Genomic DNA, 24,769 nt, shown 5'->3' with positions numbered 1-24,769 from the left:
AGGTTCTCGCTTGCTACGAGCGACACTCGAAAAACAACTGGCGCCGCTGCCGGGGAAGAGCTACCTAGATTAGAGTGGATACCTTAGTGTGTGGTTATGGCTGTACGGAAAGAATCTTTCATTACTTTGCCAAAGTCGAGTTATCCTTGGCTTTGTTAGTCTAGGACAGGTGAGTTTCTTGCCGCTGTCATTGTTACTTTAGAGTATCATTGTAGTTTAGTGTAAAAGTTGTGTTTTCAGCATTCAGTAGCTTAAGAGTGTTTGGCTTAGTGTGTGCCAAAAGTGCATGTTAGGTCAAGCACAAAAACATCCAAAAAAAAAAACACCTAAAAATTGCTTTTTCTTAAGATTTAGATACCATTCAGTGTTTTCTTTGTTGTTTTAGGGTTCGAATAAGTAGGACACATGTGTGGAGTGTTTTGGATGTGAAAGGTTCAGTTTACTTTGGATTCGCCCAAGGTCGGTGTGTTTGGTGCTGTAAAGTGATTGAAGTGACCTAGAAAAGCCATCTTGGTGTACAGAGTTGGTATTAGTGTCCAAAAGCACTTAAAATCACCTCTGGTAACCACAGCAAGTGTCAGGTACCAAAAAAGCTGCAATTTGCAAGTCTAGATAGTAAGCGCGCTTTGGGAAACTGACCTAGCAAAAGCATGTACACATGGTGTAGGATTAGTAACAAGCAAGTTTGTGTAGTTATAATCCAATTTTGATGTGTTTTGGTCTTGTCAAGTGCTTGGTATACACAACAAAATCTGCAAAAGTGACTGTAACTCAAGCCAGCAAGCCCACAACCCAGGTGAAGACTCCAGAAGGTGAGTATACGCCCAGGTAAGAGGTTCCTATTGCTAGGAGTGTCAAAATACATCCCGTGAGCATAGAAAAGTGCAATACTGTCCTCCAGACAGTAAGCGCACTTACTATCTCCAGAGAGATACTGGGACCCTGCTTGAGCTAACACCTAAGTGATGTTGTTTTATATGCTTGATTGAGTCTTTTTGCCAAGTTGTGACTAATTTGGTGAGAGTAAGGTGCATTTTACAAGCCAGAAACTGCATTCCAGAGACAAAAATCAAGATTCCATACAAAAATCACCTACAGGAGGGCTAAAACTTGCTAGGACAACCCTAAACATTGCATTAAACATAAGGGAGTGGAAAAATCAAGCAAACTGCATCATTTTGTGAAACTTGCATTACCAAAGCTTGTAGTACTTGAAAGCAAACACTTGTGCAAAAGATTGTGCTATTTGAGCAAGAAGAAAGGGCTCAAGACACCAAAAATTTAATTTCAGTCAACAGTCCACAGAAAAAGGAGTCAAAAAGGGCCACGGGGTTGGTCAAGTGAGCTAACATTCACCATTTGTATTCAAAAGAAATTAATCAATATATAAATAGATTTAAAAATCTGGAAGCTCCTTTCTCCATGTGGCATAGGTTTCTAGTGGCTCCATCGTCTCACTTTTTTAATTGTAGGCATATCACATGCTATTTTTAATGAATGTTCCTCCTCTTGAATGCTTTGTTGTACGTGATATGAGGCATACTATTGCCATTGGAGTTATCAAGGCTATTGAGAAGAAGGATGCTTCAGGTGCAAATGTTACCAAATCTGTTGCTTCTGCTGCGAGGGTGCGGGAAGCTCTCTATTTCAACAATAGGCAAACGTTGCGATCTAGGAGAGAGGGTACTTAGAAAAAGTCTCCACAGACATTGGCTTGATAGGAATCATATCCACAAAACTAGCTTCACCGCTCTTATAAAACTTGGGCTCCTTCTCAAGATCCTTTCATGAGCGCTTATCAATCTTGGTAGTTATCTCATCAAAGTTCACAGCAATGTGAGATGTATGGCAATCAAGAATAGGGGCATAGCCATTGCCAATCTGTTTGGGGTGGTTCATAATAATAACTTGGGAGGTAAATTGGCAGGTTCCTTTGCAAGGTCATTCTTGGAGTCAAAAGCCACATAGCCACATTTGAGATCCTTGACTGCAACATTCTTGACATTGAAACCAACGCTATGTCTTGGTAGAGACTCAAGAAGGGCTTTATGATGCATTTCTACAGACTACACTTAAGTGGTGAGGCCAGCTGGAGTGAATGTAACAACCATTCCAAGCTTGATGACACCAACGGGTACAATTCCAATGTACCACCAATCTTGTAAACATCTTGAAGGGGCAGTCTGAAGTGGAATCTTGGAATGCACTAATTGCAAGATTTTTCCCACACAGAGGCTCTCTAGTCTGTTTTCAACAGATGCAACGCAAGGGTCTCTCTCCAAATGCAATCACCTACACATGCATCTTGAAGGCATGTGGATCTATGCAGATGCTGATATGGGCACAAAAATTCACAATTATATTGTCAGTCAGAGGTTATTGAAAAAAGTGTTGTACTTGGCATGTCTTGGTCAATATATATGCCAAATCTGGTGCGCTTGAGAAGGCATAAAAAGTGCATGAGGAGCTTCCTGTTCGGAATGTCGTCTCTTGGAATGCATTGATTGCGGAATGTGCGCAACAAGAGCATGTCTGGAAAGATCTAGGCCATTTTCAACGGATGCAAAGCAAGTGTATCTGTCCAAATTCAATCACCTATTCTTTTGTCTTGAAGGCTATGCTTACATCTTGAAGGCATGTGCCTCTACACATAGAGGGGCAGGGCCAGAAAGCTCTAGGTTGATTTCAGTAGATGCAAAGCAAGTGTATCTCTCCAAATTCAATCACCTATACTTTTGCCTTGAAGGCTATGCTTACATCTTGAAGGCATGTGGGTCTACGCACTTGCTCAAGGAGCTTCTTGTCCAGAGTGTGGACTCTTGGAATGCACTAATTGCTAGATTTTTTCCATGGTGCATTGTTGCCACTAATACTAAGAGGGCACATTGCTTGATGGGCTTCCTATCCTGACTTTCATTGGTTGGAATGTGTTGTTGGAGAAGGTTGTCGTTCGTGTTGGTGCTTTGCTCGGTATGCATGCCAAATGTGGTTCCCTAACAAAAGCACGAACGTTCTTGATGGGCATCTCTACGATGCCGTCTCTTGAAGTGCGTTAATTTTAGGATATGTCCAACGTGGCTATGGAAAGGAAAATCAAGGCTGTTTTACTAGATGTGAAGGGAAGGCCTTTCTCTAAATGCAACCACGATGCCATCATCTGATCATCCTCCAATTTCATCAGCTCTTTGAAAGCTTTGGCCTTACACAAGACCTTCACACGGATGAGAATCCACGATGAGATTGCAAGATATACCAATGAGAGTAGGCATAAAGTATATCACCAAGCTCATTCACAAAGCTTTAGCCGAGAATATCGTGTTGTTCAGGACAATCGACAAATGAATGTCGAAATAGAAAGTACGTAAAATACTTTGAATTCTTTACTTATTACTAAGAACTTAGTGAAACAAACCCACTAAAAATTGCACATTGTCATGAGAATGGCGCGTTCTCTCATATTATAAAAATTGGAGACGATCGTGCAAACTCCGCCATGCAAGGCGACTTGCATATTTTTTTTTTCAAACATGAAAGGGGGATAACATAAGTGAACATATTTCAAACGATCGTATCATCAATTTATATGAATTCTAACTCTTGTTATGGTTCTTTTGTGAGGTACACTAATCAAAATTGGGGCCTCATGATTGTAACGTTAAAAAATGGTACCAACCAAACAAGGTAAAAATTCACTATGGCCTCCATAAGGTAAAAATTCACTATGGCCTCCATAAGGGTGTGAGAAGAGTTTCATAATAAAGGCTTCTTTAAGAGAGGAAAGAATAAAAAGTGACGCTAGTATTTGAAAACACGTGGTATCAAGATTAAGTTTTCTTTGAACAAGTGTGACAACAATCAATCAATTAATTTACAATACATTACAAAAGCATAGAAAATAATGTTTGGCACAATCCACCCGAGCTTTGTGGGTTTTGAAAAAAAAAAAAAAAAGTGAAAATTCACTATGGCCTCCATAAGGCTATTGAGAAGAGTTTCATCATAATAAAAGTTTCTTTATGAGATGAAAGAATAGAAAGTGACACTAATATTTGAAAACATGGGGCATCACAATAAAAGATTACGCTTTTTACGACAAACAAGTGAAAGGGTCACAGTGGCTTTCTAAAATAAAAGAAAGTGATAAAGTCATTAGGTTGAGTTTAATTGGAATCAGTGTTCGGGAAAGGATTGCCTTAGCTTAGTCTTGAGCCGGTTGGAAATCGAGACTTGCCGGTTGCAAACCATGGTAAAGGCAAGAAAAACGGTGAAATATGTGAGAAAATAGTTCAAAAATCTTGCAAATTTTAAATTTATGCTAGTATTTCCGGTTCGCTCTTTTGTGACGAGAAAACTCGATTGACAACCACTTAATAAAAAAGACTTTCTCGAATATTGACTAGAATTAAATTATTAAGTGCAAGAAAAGTCAAGCCATGTGAAGCTATGAAATAAAAAGAACTCATCTATATATATATATATATATATATATATATATATATGTGTGACTCATCAATATATGTGTGTGTGTGTGTGCACGTGTATTTATAAAATTTACTAAAATTATGCAAGGTGAAGCTTCACTTTAACATTCTAAAACAATAAAATGCAAGAAAAGTCAAGACATATCAGGATGTGAAATGAAAGGTGAAATAAAAAGATTTATTTACTATTTTTATAACTTAAATAACATTTAAGGTAATACTCAATCATCATTGAAAACATTGAAACTATACCTAACCCAACTCTACTCTAAGTGTTACCATATACATGTGGTAGTGATGTGTGTGAACACGCTTAGGACCACCGGGACATTTTTTCCCTCTGTAGGAGGTTTTTTCCCCGTGCATTGTATATACGCCCATCAATCTAGGGCTATCTCTCTTTCCATTGCACATTAAATAAAACACTCTCTATTGTGTGCCTTGAGCTTCTTTTGTCTTTTCCAAGCTGTGTGTGTTTTCCTGCAACCCTAATTCCAACAATTTGTATTAGAGCAGGTTGCATCCTCCCTGGCTTAGTGGCCACCAGCTACAACACACGTCTGCTCACTTTCTGCGATGTCAGTGAGCTTTGGCGAGTGTTCGCAGGTCTTTTTTTTTTTTTTGGGCAAGCTCTTAGAGCTTAGTCTACTCAGATTTCTGATTTGGGCTCATTTCGGTCTCCATTTCCACTACATGTAGTACTGCACAGGCTATTTCATCATTTTGTATAGATTTTTTTTCAGTGATGTTTTTTGCATAACAAATCCCTCACAATCTTCTACGGTTTGTGCTATATAGCATGTGTTGTTCCTGCTTCATTTCTCCTCTTTTTGGGTAGTTTTCACATCAAGTGCAACATTTACCATGGTTGACAACAACACAGATATGTTCAAGATGTTTGTTGCTGAGGACAAATTGGATGGGAAAATTACCCTATGTGGGCTTACATGATGCAACATGTTCTTGTGTCAAAGGGCGTTAGGAATATTGTGCAAGGCATTGATGTACATCCTTGTTTTGAGGATGTAGGCGATGTTAAGGATATTGCAGGTCTTGCTGCAAGGATTGGTGCTGTTAGAGTTGTTTTGCCTACGACAGAACAAGCTCGTTAAGATGTAAAGGATGCACAAGCTCATGCGTCGATTGTGTTGTCTGTGAAGCGCACCATTACTCCTCACATTCGTTCAGCGAAATCTGCAAAACAGGCTTGGGATATTCTGGCTGGTCTTTATGCAAGCCGCAATGAGACAAAAATTACATTGCTGCGTAAAGAGCTGGAGTCGAAGATTATGCATGAGAAAGATAATATGGAAACTTTTCTTGCTAGTGCCAAGGATATCAATGAGCAGCTTATTTTTGCAGGTGAAGTCATTTCAGACAATTCCCTTCTGCAGACTGTTCTAATGCCTTGCTAGACTCTTACCAGACTTTTGCTAGTACTTGGAGACTTACGACCTAAGGAAATCCTGAAGTTATCAAATTTAATGCGTTGTGCACATTGTTGTTGCAAGAGTCACTTTTCAGAAAAAACAGGACTAGACAGCGTGCAGCTGAACAAGCTTTTTTGCTTCTCAAAGAAAGGATGGTAACAGCAATGCATCCACTTCTTATGGTTCTTCTGCGAGTGGAAAACCACCTGTTTCTAATGCTTCTACTCGCAGCAATTCGTCTGGAAATTTTGGTGATAAGGGCAAAAAGAAGATGCATTGCCATTATTGTAAAGCTAATGATCACTTGATCAAACAGTTTCCTAGGTTGAAGGCCAAAGAGGCAAAGAAGAAAGAGGGTGGTTCCACTGCAAATGTTGGTTCCACTACAAATGCAGCTATTGTTGAGTATTCTGTGAAAGGAGAATATGAAGTTGATGTTGATGCAGAATGGGTTTTTAGTGCAGTGTGCCTATAATCCTGATGTACATGATGCATGCAATGTCAGGCATTGGAGATTGACATGTGTGGTATTTTGATAGTGGTGCTACAAAGCACATTAACTCACATCGTGATTTGTTCACCTCTCTCGAGTTTGTCCCTCATGGAAATTCAGTCACTTGTGCGAACAATGCCTCTTATCCGGTTCAGGGAGTTGGAAAGATTGTGCTTATTGTTGCAAACGGAAGTTCTTTGACACTTGTTGATGCACCTGATGTACCTGGGATCAAGAAGAATCTTTTGTTTGTATCTGCACTTGCTAGACTTGGACTTGTAGTCAAATTTGTGGATGACAGATGTACAGTTCATGATTTCAGTTTGAAATTGTTGCATCTGGTCTTTTGTGTCATGGGCTGTATAAGCTCACTTTGTATGACAAGTGTGGACAAAATTTTACAAATCCGGTTGCAAATTCAAGGGCTGTTTCAGATGAAAAACTGTGGCATGCACGTTTTGGGCATCTGAATTTTGCCAGTTTGCTGCGTTTGCAGAAATATGATATGGTTGCTTCTTTGCCGCCTCTTGAAGCACCTATCAAACATGTTTATGAAGGTTGTATTTTGGGTAAAATGCAGCATGCTAAGTTTCCAAAGGATGGGTGAGTTCGTGTTACATGCAGATTGCAACTTGTGCATAGTGATGTTTGTGGGCCTATGCAAACTCTGTCCTTGGGAAATGACTTGTACTTCGTGACTTTCATTAATGACTACTCCAGGCATGCATGGGTACATCCGTTGAAAGCTAAGTCCGACGTGTTCATGTACTTCAAGCAATTTCTTGCTATGGCTGAAATGTCTCAAAATGTACTATGGACACCCTCCGTTCCGATCGGGGGGGGGGGGGGATATATGTCTCATGAATTTAATGCATTTTTGGCTAGTCATGGGATAAAACACCAATGTACAGTGCCATATACGCCTCAACAAAATGGTGTTTCTGAGAAGAAAAAAGGTCTCTTACGAAAATGGCAATATGTATGGTTAAGAGTCAAGCTTTACCACATTCGTTTTGGCTCGAAACTGTCATGTGTACCACTTATGTACTCAACAGGTCTCCTACGAAAGTGTTGCAGTCTATGACTCCATATGAAGCATGGCATGATAGAAAGCCATCTATTGAGCACATGCGTGTTTTTGGCTGTTTGGCTGTTTGGCTCATGGTTTAGTGCCACAAGCACAAAGCAAAAAATTGGATGATATGGCTGCCAAATGTAATTTTGTTGATTATAGTGTTGAAAGCAAAGGTTACAGGTTGTACCATCCGCACACATGTCAGCCTTTGCTGTCATGTACTAAAGACATTAATGTAAGCTCACAGGATATTTATGACACTTTGTTGCCTCTTTTCAATGGTGGAAGTACGAATGTAAATTCCAATGAGGCAAATGTATAGCCTATGGGGGTTTTTGAAAATGTTACAGATCAACCTACTATTGATGCAGATGTACATGATGTACTTGGTGAGAAAAGGACTGAAAATGAGCAGGCTAGAGGTATGCCAAAATGGTCGGTGCACACTTTGTGTGATAGTAAATTGGATGCACCTTTGTCGAGTCGTACTCGTTCAAGTTCTCGCCATGCCTCTTATGCATTAGATTGTTATGCTTTGGCTATGTCTAGCTTACATGATGTTGAGGAACCTCTGTTTTTTGATGAAGCACAGAATTCAAAAAGTTACCATGCAATTAGAATATGATGCACTTATATATAGAAAATGACATATTTGAGGAAGTTTATGTAATGTACCCTCGCAGTTTTGTCAAGAAAGGGCAAGAGGACAAAGTGTGCAGATGTAAGAAGGCTTGGTATGGGTTGAAGCAATTGTTGGAATTAGGGTTGCAAATAAATGCACGCAGCTTGGAGAAGACAAAGGAAGCTCAAGGCACACAATAGAGAGTGTCTTACTTAGTGTGCAATGGAAAGATAGATAGCCCTAGAGCGATGGCCGTATATCCAATGCACGAGGAAAAAAACTCCTAAAGAGGGAAGAAAATGCCCCGGCGGTCCTAGTGTGTTCACACACATCACTACACATGTATATGGTAACAAGTCCCCCCTGGAGTGATGTGGTGAACGAGAGTTGGCACATGAGTAAAGGAAAGTGCCATGCCCTGAGGACATGATCAGTCCACAAAGGGGAGTAAGCCCAAAGCTTTGCGGAAAGCTCTGAGCTTCTCACGAGAAAATTCCTTTGTGAAAAGATCTACAAGGTTGTCCTGTGTTGGCACATAAGCCAAGCTGATCTCTCTTGCTGAGAGCCTCTCTCTGACATAGTGGTAATGCACCTCATTGTGCTTTGTGCGAGCATGAAAAACTGGGTTCCTCGCAGCTGTCAATGCGCTCTGACTGTCAGTGTAGATAGTGTTGGCAGTGTCCTATCCAACACCCAAATCAGGACCATAAGGCATCTGAGCCATATACACTCAACCGTAGCTGTGAAGACTACCATGTACTCAGCCTCACAAGTCGAAGTGGCCACAGTAGGTTGCTTCTTGCTCAACCATGATATACATGAACTACCAAGCATGAAACAAAAACCACTTGTGGACACTCGCATGTCAAAACAACTAGCCCAATCTGAGTCCGAAAAAGCATGTAAGTCTGGCGGCAATGACCCCCCTTGGGATAAAACAAGCGAAGATGTAAAGTGCCACTTAGGTAGCAAAAATCCTCTTGACAGCCTACCAATGCTTAGACCCTGGGCTATGCATAAATTTGCTGACCTGTGAGACTGCAAACTGAATATTTGGCCTCATGTTGCATACATAAATGAGGCATCCAACAACAGTTTGGTAAAGAGTGACATCAGCAGGATCACCAGCGCATGAAGACTCAATTTCAAACATGTATCAATGGGAGTGTCAATAGGTTTGCAATCCTCAAGTCCAAACTTACATAGCAATGTCTCTATGTAACTTTTCTAACACAAGGCAATACCACCATCACACTGCTTAAACTGTATACCCAAGTAATGATGCAACAGTCCCAAATCTTTCATCTTGAAAAGTAGCATTCAAATCAGCCTTAAATTCAGCAATATGTCTCTCATTTGGCCCAGTGATCAACAAATATCTACATAAAGAACCATAATGAAAAGTACATCACCTTCACGCTTTACATACAATGTGCTTTCTGTTGGAATGTTACAAAAGCCTTGTTTGACCAAATGAGTGTCAGCTTTCTCATACCAAGCACGAGGAGATTGCTTCAACCCATACAAAGCCTTGTTACATTTGCACACTTTGTCCTCTTGTCCTTTCTTGACAAAACCACGAGGCTGCGTTACATAAACTTCCTCAAATATGTCACCATTCAAGAAAGCAGTAACAATGTCTGATTAATGTACATCCCAACCATAATAAGCTGCCAATGCACATAGAAAATGCACAGTGGTCATACGACAAGTGGGAGCAAAATTCTCTTCATAATCTATGCCTTTTTGTTGTGCATAACCCTTTGCAACAAGTCGAACCTTATGGCGATCGATCTAACCATCCGGCTCTTGTAAACCCACTTCGTACCAATGGCCTTTGTGCCATCAGGAGGCAAATCACATAAAGTCCATGTGTCATTTTCTATAAGTGCATCATATTCTGATTGCATGGCAGCCATCCAATCTTTTGAATTATGTGCTTCATCAAAAGACAGAGGCTCCTCAACATCATGTAAGCTAGACACAGCCAAAGCATAACAATCTGATGCATAAGAAGCATGGCGAGAGCCTGAACGAGTATGACTAGACAAAGGTGCATCCAAGTTACTGTCACGCAATGTATGCACCAGCCATTTTGGCATACCTCTAGCCTGCTCATTTTCAACCCTTTCCTCATCAAGTACATCATGTACATTTGCATCAGTAATAGGCTGATCTGTAACATTTTTAGAAACCCCCATAGGCTGTACATTTGCCTCATTGAAATTTACATTCAAACTTCCACCACTGAAAAGAGGCAACAAAGTGTCATAAAAATGTGAGCTTACATTATTGTCTCTAGTACATGACATCAAGGGCTGAACAGAATCTTTTACAAACACTACATCCTGTGAAACCAGAATACTCTTTGTTTGTTGATGATACAACCTGTAACCTTTGCTTTCAGTACTATAACCAACAAAAATACATTTGACAGCCTTATCATGCAATTTTTTGTCCGTGTTTGTGGCGCCAAAGCATATGCCAAACAACCAAAAACACACATGTGCTCAATAGAAGGCTTTCTATCATGCCATGCTTCATATGGAGTAATAGACTGCAAAGCTTTTGTAGGACACCTGTTTAGTACATAAGTGGCACACATGATGGCTTCAAGCCAAAAGGAATGCGGTAAAGCTTGAATTTTAACCATACATCATGCCATTTTTGTAAGTGACCTGTTTTTCCTCTCAGCAACACCATTTTGGTGAGGTGTATAAGGCACTGTACATTGGTGGTTTATCCCACGATTAGCCAGAAATGCATTAAATTCATGAGACATATACTCCCCCCCTCGATCGGAATGGAGGGTGCCCATAGTACATTTCAATACATTTTCAGCCATAGCAAGAGATTGTTTGAAGCACATAAAAACTTTGGACTTCGCTTTAAGCGGAAATACCCATGCATGCCTGGAGTAATCATCAATGAAAGTCACGAAGTAAAGGTAATTGCCCAAGGACGGAGTTTGCATGGGCCCACAAATGTCACTATGCACAAGCTGCAACTTGCATGTGGCCCTAACTGAACCATCCTTTGGAAACTTAGAACGCTGCATTTTACCCAAAATACAGCCTTCACAAACATGTTTGACTGGTGCTTCAAGAGACGAGTTTGCATGGGCCCACAAATGTCACTATGCACAAGCTGCAACCTGCATGTGGCCCTAACTAAATCATCCTTTGGAAACTTAGAACGCTGCATTTTACCCAAAATACTTTACAAACATGTTTGACAGGTGCTTCAAGAGGCGGCAAAGAAGCAACCATATCAAATTTCTGCAAATGCAGCAAACTGGCAAAATTCAGATGACCAAAACATGCATGCCAAAGTTTTGCATCTGAAATAGCCCTTGAATCTACAACTGCATTTGCAAAATTTTGTCCACACTTGTCATACAAAGTGAGCTTATACAGCCCACCGCACAAAAGCCGAGATGCAACAATTTCATCACCAAAATAGAGATTATAAACTGTACATCTGTCATCCACAAATTTGGCTACAAGTCCAAGTCTAGCAAGTGCAGATATAGACAAAAGATTCTTCTTGATCCCAGGTACATAAAGTGCATTAACAAGTGTGAAAGAACTGCCATTTGTAGCAGTACTCACAATCTTTCCAACTCCCTGAACTGGATAAGAGGCATTGTTTGCACACGTGACTGAATTCCCATGAGGGACAGACTCGATAGAGGTGAATAATTCACGATGTGAGGTAATATGCTTTGTAGCACCACTGTTGAAATACCACACATGTGAATCTGTAGCAAAAACTGACATGCATGCATCATGGACAACAGGATTGTAAGTGCACTCTCCACTCAAAGCCCATTCTGCATCAACATTAGCATTACAATCTCCTTTTACAGAAGACCCAACAATGATTGCATTTGTAGTGGAACCACCCTCTTTCTTCTTAGCCTCTTTGGCCTTCAACTTAGGACACTGGTTGATCAAGTGATCATTAGCTTTACAATAATAGCAATGCATCTTCTTTTTGACCTTATCACCAGAATTGCCAGACGAAGTGCTGCCAGCAGAAGCATTGGGAACAGAAGTTTTGCCACTCGCAGCAGAACCATAAGAAGTGGCTGCATTGCTGTTACCACCCTTTCTTTGAGAAGCAATAAAAGCCTGTTCAATTGCACGCTGTCTACTTCTGCTTTTTGTGGAAAGTGACTCTTGCAACAGCAATGTGCATAATGCATGAAACTTGACAACTTTAGGATTTCCTTGGGTCATAAGTCTCCAAGTACTAGCAAAAGTCTGGTAAGAATTTGGTAAGTCATCAAGAATAGTCTGCACAAGGAAACCATGTGAAATGACTTCACCTGCAGAAATAAGTTGCTCATTGATATCCTTGACACCAGTAAGAAAAGTGTCCATATCATCTTCCTTATGCATAATCTTCGACTCCAACTCTTTACGCAGCAAAGCAATTTTAGCCTCATTGCGGCTTGCATAAAGACCTGCTATAATATCCCAAGTCTGTTTTGCAGATTTTGCTGAACAAATGTGAGCAACAATGGTGCGCTTCACAGACAACGCAATCAAAGCATGAGCCTACGTATCCTTTACATCCCAACGAGCTTGTTCTGCCGTAGGCAAAACAACTCTATGAAGGGGATCAGGGAGCACCACAGACGGAGAGTGTGAGAGAGAGAAGGAGACACACACGATGTGGGTGGGGAGACTCCAAAGAGTGATCAGCCACCTATACACTTATGCTATGTATAAGGTATACAAGTCAGTGGGCGCCCAGACTCTGGGCGGCCGGGCAAGGCACAGACGCCTATACCCCAACAACCTCCCACTTAAAGGCGACTGTGCCTTTAAGCAAGAGAACCTAGTCTAAAGACTACAAAAGGCGAGAGAAAACCGCTCTCAACCGATGCCCACTAGCTGGCTGTGATCGTGTGCATCCGGCTGTCCTGCTCCCGTGTAAGTCCATACACCACCAGATGTACCGCACACATACTGCAAGTATATACGCAACACCTGCATATCTCCCTCGTGCACTATGCCATCATCAGTCAGCAGACGACTGACAACCCCAACTGCAAATTCTCCTACTGCAGCTGCGATATCTGGTCTCAAGATCAACATCTCATACATGAGACCACCAAATGCCGATGCAATGCTAGCGGGCCCTGCTAGCTCTACGGAGCATGCATCAACATATATATCCCTGGCAATAGGCATCTCTTACTGACAAGGCGCGTCACCCACATGCATCTCCTGATTGTCCTCAAAAGACGCATCAACTTGTCGTGCAACCTCAGAGCAAACCAGCTGCTCTAGGTGTCTGCTGGAAGACATATCCTGCACAACTATATCCCCATGCTCACTGTCGAGCATAGAAAGAAATGACTGCATAATCGCTGACATCTCAGTCTCCTCTGCAATCATCCACTGCAAACATGACCACTCAATCTGCTGTGACTCACTAGAGCTCTCATGCTCTAACTTCGTATGCATAGACTCTTGCACAACGTCCTCCTGTCGTGACTCACTAGAGCAAGACCGCTCTACCTGTCTATCCTGCATAGAAGTATCTCGCACAACTGACTCTCTGCTTTGCTCAGTCACTAGCAAAGCATGCATGTCTGACTCTGCCACCTCTTTGTGTGACTGATCAAGTCGTGCCCCTACTGTGTGCACAACGAGCTCACTACTCTGCACTCCATGCAAAGTACCCTGCAACCCATAAGCAAAAGAGACTCGCCTGCTCTCTCGCTCTCTACCTGGCTGCATGATCACAGAGACAACACCGTCTCTCTCGTGATCCACATGCAATGGGTAACCTCTACCACTCCTGGCACCTCTGGCAATCACTAGCGAACCCAAATGCATCACAAAAGATTGCTTAAGCAGCGATACCCGACATCCACTATCCCGTAACTGTCTGACTGAGATCAAATCCCGTCTCAGATCTGGCACATAACGCACATGACGCAGGGTAAATATCATACCACTGGGCAAGGACAAACATACGTCTCCTGCACCCTCAATGTCATACACAACACCATCAACCATGTGCACACAACCAAGTCTCCCACTAGAAAACGTGCTAAACCACTCACGATGCGACGTGACATGGAAAGTAGCATCTGAATCTAGTAACCAATGTGAATACAATGTGCAATCCGATATGCAATCCGTAGACATAAGATCGTCTGAAGACAAGCTAGATGTAAATGTGACATCGCCGTCACAAGCATACTCAGTAACCACCGTACTGATCTCACTAGCATCTGTCATGCCCAAATCTGCATCACGCATCTGTCGCCTCCGTTGTCTCAAACGCCTGAAACATCGACGCCTAATGTGCCCTCTATGTCCACAATGCCAACATGTCAAGTCTCTATGCCGTCGAGACTTGCGTGTGGGACCAATCTCTCCCATGGACATAGAAGTGGGACTAGACTCCCCTGTAGACATGGATGTCGCGTACATAGCATGTAAAATCTGCCATAAAGCATGAGAAGGCGATTGTGACTTTAAGCAAGAGAACCTAGTCTAAAGACTACAAAAGGCGAGAGAAAACCGCTCTCAATCGATGCCCACTGGCTGGCTGTGATCGTGTGCATCCGGCTGTTCTGCTCCCGTGTAAGTCCATACACGACCAGACGTACCGCACACGTACTGCAAGTATGCACGCAATACCTGCATATCTCCCTCATGCACTATGCCATTAAACAGACTCAACCAGATGCAAATGAATCATAGACATTGCTAACTCATCAAGATCTTGCCAATCATCATCACGCATAGACTTGGGCTTCGCCGATAAACCACACAAGGGTTTATCCTGCCCCAAATCCGCCAATGCAACAAGCATATGCTCCTTCCAAGCAACAAAATCTGCACCATCAAACTGTGTCAGAGCATAACGCTGGAAGTCAAATGAAAAATCAGCCATAATGCTCGCAAAAGAGCAACCAACAATGAGTAGCAAATGTCAACCAAATCAGCCCTAAACTGGCTCGAATCGCATCAACAAAAGTTTGCAAATATGGCTGTAAAATATGGCTGCAAATCAGCCCCAAAATTCAGCTGCATAAACAAGTCACAAACGTGTCCCAGATCAGCCTACAACTAAGCCATACATGGACACCTGCAAAGAGGAAACAATGGCTGAAATTCAGCACCCAAATAAGACCTCAAACCTACCTGTAAACTTGTAAACCTGTAGCTGAAACCTGCTGAAAAACCTCAAGCCATTAGTGCTCGAATCCGGCTACCTAGCTCGTAGCCACACAAGAATACATCACAACATTCTCTTGTGAGTGTGTCAAGATAACTGTACGCCTGTCAAACCGTGAGCTAATCACCAAGCCCACACTGTGCGGTATCGATGCATACACACGCACAAATCTCCCACCTGCAGAGAACACCGCACGCAAATGCTGAGTGCAACCCGCAATCTCTACCTAGATCGCATAAATGATGTGCATAAAAATCCTGGGAAAATTTCGCCAGAGTTTCGTCAGTAAAACGGCCACAAAACCAGTAACCAAACTGACTGCACGCTCAAAACCATGAGCAACCAAAGCGCATGAAACCGCACTCCAAATGCATGCACCAATTTCCACACTTTGCATACATTATTGCAAACACCTGCAAATCTAGTACACAAATATCTGTTCTACCTGTGACTGCCAAAAAACATGCTCAAGGCATACATTGCCGAGCTCAAAATGCAATCACATTAGTCTCCCTGAGCATCAAACCACATAAGGCATACATTGTATCCTCCCACCTGTGAGGAAACTTGCAGCAAATATCACTATCACATCTGAGAGCAAACCATGTGTGGAATCCTCGACACACAATAAACAACTGCTACTGCAGAAAATTCAGCATTCAGAATTTTAAAATTCTGATATGACGAGCGCGTCCGAAGCGTGCCAAAACCCCAAGGTAGACTCCTGGATCACATGTATCCGAGTCCGGGTGTGAAAGCTATGCCAAAAAACCTCCGTTTTGACCCAAAAACGTAGCATAAACTGCCAAAAGAGGGTTGAAAAATGCAGCTCCTCAACCGTAGCTCGAATGAAGTTTTTGATGGCTCGAATGGCTTCGAAAGGTGGGTAAAACGCTAGGACACCTGATGGAAGCACTCTCGAAAAGCTGAATTTTCCGATGCCGAAGTCGAAACCCTGTTTGCACTCTTGAAAGTGCGCGCGCGCGGACGCGATTTCGGGAATGAAACTGGCTCTCCGCTGTTGTCGTGACTGTGCACACACGCGCTCCCTCCGCACCTACGCTCTGATACCAATTGAAGGGGATCGGGGAGCACCACAGACGGAGAGTGTGAGAGAGAGAAGGAGACACACACGATGCGGGTGGGGAGACTCCAAAGAGTGAGCAGCCCCCTATACACTTATGCTATGTATAAGGTATACAAGTCAGTGGGCGCCCAGACTCTGGGCGGCCGAGCAAGGCACAGACGCCTATACCCCAACACTCTAATCGCGTACATCCTCGGAACCAGGACATACATCAATGCCCTGCACAATATTCCAGACGCCCTTTGACACAAGAACATGTTGCATCATGTAAGCCCAGATAGGGTAATTGTCCCCATCCAACCTGTCCTCAGTAGCAAATATCTTGAACACATCTATGTTGTTTCCAGCCATAGTAAATGATGCACCTGATGTAAAAACTACCTGAAAAGAGGAGAAACGGAGCGGGAACAACACGTGCTATATAGCACAAACCATAGAAGACTGTAAGGCACCTATTATGCAGAAAATGACACTAGCAGAAATTCTGCACAAAATGATGAAATTGCCTGTGCAGACCTGCCTGTAGTGGAAATGGAGGCCGAAATGAGCCCGGATCAAAAATCTAAGTAGATTAAGCTCTACCAGCTCACTCGAAATATTCATCGACCTGCGAACGCTCACCAAACATCACTAAAATCGGAGAAAGTGAGCAGGCGCGTGCTGGAGCAGCTGGCGACTAAGCCCGGGAGGATGCAACCTGCTCTGATACCAATTGTTCGAATTAGGGTTACAGAGAAACACACACAGCTTGGAGAAGACGAAGGAAGCTCAAGGACACAATAGAAAGTGTGTTACTTGGTGTGCAATGGAAAGATAGATAGCCCTAGAGTGATTGGCGTATATCCAATGCACGGGGGAAAAAACCTTTTAAAGGAGAAAAAAATGCCCCGGCGGTCCTAGTGTGTTAAACACATCACTACCACATGTATATGGTAATAGCAATATCTTCGTGCTTAGTATAAGAAAGATGACACTCATTTGGTCAAACGAGGCTTTCGTAACAGTGCAACAGAAATCACATTGTATATCAAGCGTGAGGGCGATGTACTTCTCATTGTTGTTCTTTATGTGGATGATTTGCTGATCACTAGTCTCAATGAGGCACATATTGCTAAATTTAAGGCTGATTTGAATGCTACTTTCAAGATGAATGATTTGGGACTGCTGCATCATTACTTGGGCATACAGTTTAAGCAGTGTGATGGTGGTATTGCCTTGTGTCAGAAAAGTTATATAGAGATATTGTTATGTAAGTTTGGACTTGAGGATTGCAAACCTATTGCAACTCCCATGGAAACATGTTTGAAGTTAAGTCTACATGATGATGGTGATCCTGCTGATGTCACTCTTTTCCAAACTGCTGTTGGCTTCCTCATTTATGTATGCAACATGCAACCGCATATTCAGTTTACAGTCTCACAAGTCAACATATTTATGCATAGCCCAGGGTCTAAGCATTGGCAGGTTGTCAAGAGGTTTTTTCGCTACTTGAGTGGCACTTCACATCTTGGCTTGTTTTAACCCAAGGGGGGATCATTGCCACCAAACTTACATGCTTTTTCAGACTCAGATTGGGCTGGTTGTTTTGACACCCGAGTGTCGACAAGTTGTTTTTGTTTCATGCTTGGTAGTTCATGTATATCAAGGTTGAGCAAGAAGCAACTATTGTGGCCACTTCGAGTTGTGAGGCTGAGTATAGGGCAGTCCTCACAGCTACGGTTGGGTGTGTATGGCTCAGACACCTTATGATTGATTTGGATGTTGGACAGAATGTTGGGGTATAAAGCCCAATGTGGTCGCCCAGGTAAGTGGGCGGGCCGCCAGGTATGTACACACATTCTTTTGTAAAAACCTAATAAGAACTCACTATGCTCTACACATTACAGTAGAGCGAGTTCACCATATCGTCGTGCACTTCTTCTCGCACTCTCTCTCGCGTCGCACTTCCGCTCGTACTCCTTCAACTGGTATCAGAGCTCAGATCGAGGCTCAGGGCAGCACTGTAGGAGGCTAGAGTCACCAGCTCAGATTGGAGTGAAATTCAACAGAATTTCATTCTGAGGTCATCTTGGCCACCGTTCGGCTTCGACAAAGGTCTGCGCAGGCCATTTTCGACTACGTGGTCTCGACGGGTGCAGATCCGACTCTGCAAATTTGGGGTTTTCGGCCTATGACTGCAGGTGCTGAGGATATCGACACTCCCAAAGTGTTGATTTGTGGCTGTCTACACATCGAAGGACGGCTCACAGTTCTTGGAGGCATGTCACATACGACACGGGCGCATCTACACACAGACTGTAGGCGACATCCACTAGTTCATCAGGTAGCTTGTGTTTGCTGCTTGATATTCCAGATTTCATCCTGACATTGCAGGTACTTCCACATGGGATGTATTGTCAGAGATGATGTATGTTTGTTGAGGGTTTGCTGGCTGTGAGTCACGCAGCAAACAACCGCCGCAGCGGTTACATCATATAGTGGGAAATTTGTGGATGTATGACTTTGTGGGAAGTCTATGTACTGTCAAATTTACTGCAGCCTTTGTTGAGGGTCGAGTGAGGTTTTATTGAGCTGGGGGATTCTCGAATGTTGAGATCCTTTCGGTGATACAGGTCTTGGAGCGATCCCTCGAGCACCCTTAGATAGGCAGCTAGGATGTATTGACTGTGAGTTAGACAGTTGGGATTGCATCTTTGCTTTACTGCCGTTGAGGCATTGTCACAGTCTATGCTTACAGGACAGTGACAGGACAGTGAGAGACAGTACAGGTGCAGGACAGGTTTACCCGCAGCTTACAGTGTCAGAGAGACAGTGTTTTTTGAGCTGTTTTTTGGTCTGTTTTTAGTACACCATAGCCATTTTACAAAGGAGACTCTGCCAAAATTTCTGCAGAATCTAAAGCTTTCTTGGTTCATTTGACAGGTTGATATTGGTTCAGAGGTCAGTTTACAGGGGAAACTCTGTCGAATTTTTCCCAAGAAAGTAAACTACTGTGAAGCGTAGCTATGGCTGGATCACAGGACACTGCTCTTTACAATATCAAGAAGCTGGATGGAACCAATTTCCCATTGTGGAAGAAGCAGATTTGGCACGTGTTGGTACAAAAGAAGCAGATGAAACCTATAAAGCTCAAGGGGATAAAACCACAAGATATGGACGAAGATGAATGGAGCGAAATGGATGAATTGGCACTTTCTACCATTATGCTGACTTTGGCAAAAAGTGTTTACTTCAATGTAGCAGACGAGATGTCGGCTTATCAAGCATGGTTAAAGCTGAGTGATCTTTATGAGAAGCAGAGTGCAGCTTCACAGGTATACTGGCTTAAGAAGCTTGTTGACTTGAAGATGAAAGAAGGGACACCTATGTCCAATCATCTGAATGAATTCAACATAATCTATAGTCAGTTGTCAGCTCAAGGTGTCAAGTTTGATGAACCTGTTAGAGCTATATTCCTGTTGATCACATTGCCGGAAAGTTGGGACACTTTTCGCATAGCTTTGAGTAATTTTGCACCTCCAGATGGTTTGAACATAGCAGGTGTAGAAAGAAGTCTGCTTACTGAAGAAACCAATACAAAGACAATGGACAAAGGCAAAGGAACAGCCGTAGTTGTCAGGGGAAGGACCAAAGAAAAGTACAAAGGTGGAAAGAGGAATCGGTCTCGTAGCAAGTCCCGCAGTGCTAAAGGCAAGAGTGACATAGAATGCTACCATTGTGGCAAGAAGGGTCACATGAAAAGAGACTGCAGAGAATGGAAAGCAGAAAAAGACAAAGAGAAAGCTGAAGACCATGGTGAGAAGAACAAGTCCTCAATGAAGATTCAAGAAATAAATGTGACAAACACTGTTGCAGAGGATGACAGTCTAGTGGCAGGAGACGTCTACTTCTTGAAGAATACAATGGACTCAGCTCTTCTTACAGCATCTGATGGAAATGCACTGAGTGACTGGATTATAGACTCAGGGGCATCACTTCATGTGTCTCCAAACAAGGAGTGGTTTACCTCTTATGTGACCACTAAAGATCATGTTCGGCTAGGCAATGGGCAGACATGTGAGATCTTAGGTGTTGGAGATGTTCAATTGAAGTTTCAGAATGGCTCTTCTTTTACGCTGAAGAATGTGAGACATGTTCCCGCAATTACAAAGAGCTTGATCAGCACAGGTTTACTTGATGATGCTGGCTACGTCACCACTTTTGGACAGAACATGTGAAAGATATCCAAGGGTTCTATGACAGTAGCACATGGAGTAAAGTCTGGAGGACTTTACATGATTTATGTATCAAATGTCTCTAAAAATGTAATCAATGTAACCGAGCAGCAGAACGTTTCTTTGTGGCATAGCCGGTTAGGACATATGTCCAAGAAGGGAATGGAAATCTTGTCTCGTTCTGGTTATTTGCCTGGCTTTTCATTTAATGATTTTGAATTCTGTGAACATTGTCTATATGGTAAGCAAACACAACAGCCACATAAGCATAGAAGCAGTAGAAGAGATAACCTATCTCTAGGGGGAGCTTCTTACTTTATGACATTTATAGATGATTACTCGAGGAAAGTATGGGTTTACTTTCTCAAGCACAAGGATGAAGCGTTTAGTGTTTTCAAAACGTTTGTGACACTTGTGGAGAATTAGAGTGGCAAGAAGCTTAAATGCTTACGCACTGACAATGGTGGAGAGTATGTTTCAAAGGCCTTTCAGGACTTTTGTGAGTCAAAAGGTATAAAACGTGAACTTACTGCTCCTTACAATCCTCCTCAAAATGGTGTTGCTGAGAGGATGAATAGGACCATACAAGAGAAGGTCAGAAGTATGTTGTCTAATGCACAGTTGCCTAATGGGTTTTGGGCTGAAGCTGTATCAACAGCTGTTCATCTTGTAAATAGATCTCCTAGCAAGGTTTTGTAGAAGGATTCAGTGCCAGAGATGGTATGGTCAGGCAAAATGCCCTCATACAAGCATCTCAGAGTCTTTGGCTGTGAGGCATATACTCACGTTGCAAAGGAATTTAGGAACAAACTTGAGCCAAAGAGTAGAAAGTGCATCTTTCTAGGCTATGGTAATTCTGGTGAGATGGGGTACAGACTTTGGGATCCCGAATCCAGAAAGGTTGTCCGCAGCAATGATGTTCACTTTAATGAATCCAAATATCATTCTAAACCAGAGAGGGTTGAGGAGATTAGAAGAGTTGTCTTCCAAGAAGATGGACCTGCACGTGCAAGACAAAATGTCAGGGCTCAAGAGGAGCAAGGACAGGATAGAGTGGAACCACAGGTTGTGGCTGAGCCTGAGCCACCTATTGTGTGTAGAGCTGGACGTGTCACGCGACCTCCTGATAGGTTTGTTCCATCTATGAATTATGTCATGTTGACTGATTGCAATGAGCCTTCATGTTACAAGGAAGCAGTGCAAATGAAGGACTCCGGGAATTGGCAATTGGCCATGCAGTCAGAGATGACAGCTCTGCATAAAAACCAGACATGGAAGCTAGTTAAATTACCACGGGGCAAAAAGGCTCTACCCTGTAAATGGGTTTACAGGTATAATATCACCGCTCATGATAGTCAGCCAAAGTACAAAGCAAGGCTTGTTCCCAAGGGCTTTAAGCAAGAACAAGGCATTGACTTTGATGAAGTCTTCTCTCCGGTGGTCAAGATGACTACATTGAGATGCTTTCTTGCATTGGTTGCCATATTAGATTTGGTGTTGCACCAAATGGATGTCAAGACAGCGTTCTTGCATGGTGATTTAGATGTGGAAATTTACATGCAGCAGCCAGAAGGGTTTGTTGAGAAAGGCAAGGAAGATTGGGTATGCCAGTTGTTAAAGAGTCTTTATGGCTTAAAACAATCACCGAGGGCATGGTACCATAAATTCCACAAGTTTATGCTTTCTCAAGGCTACAAACGTAGTGAGTTCGATCACTGTCTATATACAAAGAAGGCTAAGGATGGTAGTTGGTTGATCCTTATTTTGTATGTGGATGACATGTTGATTGCTGGCAAGCACTTGGAAGAAATTTCAGCTTTGAAGTCAAAGATGGCAAAATCGTTTGACATGAAAGACATGGGTGAGGCAAGTCATATACTTGGTATGCGCATTGAGAGAGACAGATCAAAGAAGTTGATTTTGTTATCTCAAACAGAGTATATTGACAAGGTTTTGCAACGTTTCAATATGGAGAAGGGAAAGGCACTGAGTGTTCCATTGCCACCATATGTGAAACTTAGAAAACAAGATTGTCCTGTGTCTGAGGAAGAACAGGCTGAAATGGATAAGATTCCTTATGCGTCTGTAGTGGGTAGTTTGATGTATGCAATGATTGCTACTCGCCCAGACATTGCATTTGCAGTGGGAGTAGTAAGTCCATACATGTCAAACCAAGGCAAGAAACATTGGGAGGCAGTGAAAGGAATATTGAGATACCTGAAAGCTACAAAGAGTATGCGTATATGCTATGGGAGTCAGGAGCTAAGTGTAAAGGGTTTTACAGACTCAGATTATGCAGGTGACTTAGACAACCGAAGGTCTACGTCAGGGTATGTCTTTACATTGGCTGGTGGAGCAGTATCATGGCGTTCTAGATTACAAGATTGTGTTACTCAGTCTACTACAGAGGCTGAATATGTTGCATCATTAGAGGCATGCAAAGAATCAATTTGGCTTAATCGACTAGTAACAGATTTGGGAATCAAAGAAGAGATGCCTGTGTTATATTGTGATAGTCAAAGTGCTATACAATTGGCTCGCAATCCAGTTTATCACTCAAAGACAAAGCATGTGGATGTGAAGTATCATTTCATCAGGGAAATGCTCGAGGATAAGCAACTTCAGCTTGTCAAAGTTCACACCACAGAAAATCCTGCTGATCTACTTACAAAAGGACTTCCCTCAGAGAGCTTTGCGCATTTTCGCAAGCAGTTAGGTGTAGGGTAGTACATCACTTCTCTACATCTCTTGTATATTAGCTTGTATAGTAGCTTCTCTCACACTTAAAGTACCACATTGGACTTTAAGTGGGAGGTTGTTGGGGTATAAAGCCCAATGTGGTCGCCCAGGTAAGTGGGCGGGCCGCCAGGTATGTACACATATTCTTTTGTAAAAACCTAATAAGAACTCACTATGCTCTACACATTACAGTAGAGCGAGTTCACGAGTTCACCATATCGTCGTGCTCTTCTTCTCGCACTCTCTCTCGCGTCGCACTTCCGCTCGTACTCCTTCACAGGACACTGTCAACACTATCTACACTGACAGTCAAAGCGCATTGGCAATTGCGAGGAACCCAGTTTTTCAGGTCGCACAAAGCACATTGAGGTACATTACCACTATGTTAGGGAGAGGCTTTCAGGAGGAGTGTGATCAACTTGGCTTATGTGCCAACACAGGACAACCTTGTAGATATTTTCACAAAGGCATTGTCCTGTGAGAAGTTCGAATCTTTCCGCAAAGCTTTAGACTTACTCCCCTTTGTGGATTGATGATGTTCTCAGGGCATGGCACTTCCCTTTACTCATGTGTCAACTCTTGTTCACCGCATCACTCCAGGGGGGATTTGTTACCATATACATGTGGTAGTGATTTGTGTGAACACACTTAGGATCGCCGCGGCATTTTTTCCCTCTTTAAGAGGTTTTCCCCCCGTGCATTGTATATACGCCCATCGCTCTAGGGCTATCTATCTTTCCATTGCCCACTAAATAAAACGCTCTCTATTGTGTGCCTTGAGCTTCCTTCGTCTTCTCCAAGCTGTGTGTGTTTTCCTGCAGCCCTAATTCCAACACTAAGGCTTCTTTTAGAAAGCCAAAAAGTGTGACTATTTAATTTACAATAGATTACAAAAGCATAGAAAATAATGTTTGACACAATACTCAATGCCCTTTTTTAAAGAGAGGTACACAAATGTCAACACTCTCTCATAAGCGCTAAAAAAACCTTAAAAATAAAGTTTATTATCATTAACTTGCCATATGACATTAATCGGCAAGCTTTTTCCAACGGTCCTGATTTGCACCCAAAAATCCACCCTTTACTAAGAACTACTTATGTAGTCCAAAAACAAGATAACAAGCGCTCTCTCATTCTCTTCTCCAAGGATATATTCTCTTGTTGAATCTTAAAATGAAACAACCAGACTTACACAAATGACAAGAATGCATACACTAGAGTGAGATTGAGTCAAATAATTAACACAATCTAAAAGCCAAGGACAAATTTAAACATATCAAAATTGGGACATGTAGATCCTAGCCTACTAAACATAGGCCCATGTAGATCTTAGCATACTAAAACATAGGACCATGTCATCTTGAGGTAACAGATTTATGCTTCTTGTTTTCTGGCACTCATTTCAATTCAAATTTGAATACA

At 42.4% G+C, this 24,769-nt stretch overlaps 1 pseudogene; it reads right to left on the bottom strand.

Moving 5' to 3' along the window:
- Window positions 1–1,671: 1,671 nt before the first annotated feature.
- LOC147440072 (elongation factor 1-alpha pseudogene) lies at window positions 1,672–3,025 on the bottom strand (annotated as a pseudogene).
- Window positions 3,026–24,769: the final 21,744 nt, after the last annotated feature.

Source organism: Adiantum capillus-veneris, chromosome 16, assembly GCF_014529385.1.
Source record: "Adiantum capillus-veneris isolate H3 chromosome 16, ASM1452938v2, whole genome shotgun sequence".
Taxonomy (NCBI): Eukaryota; Viridiplantae; Streptophyta; class Polypodiopsida; order Polypodiales; family Pteridaceae; genus Adiantum; species Adiantum capillus-veneris.
This window is presented reverse-complemented; position numbering and strand designations above follow the sequence as displayed.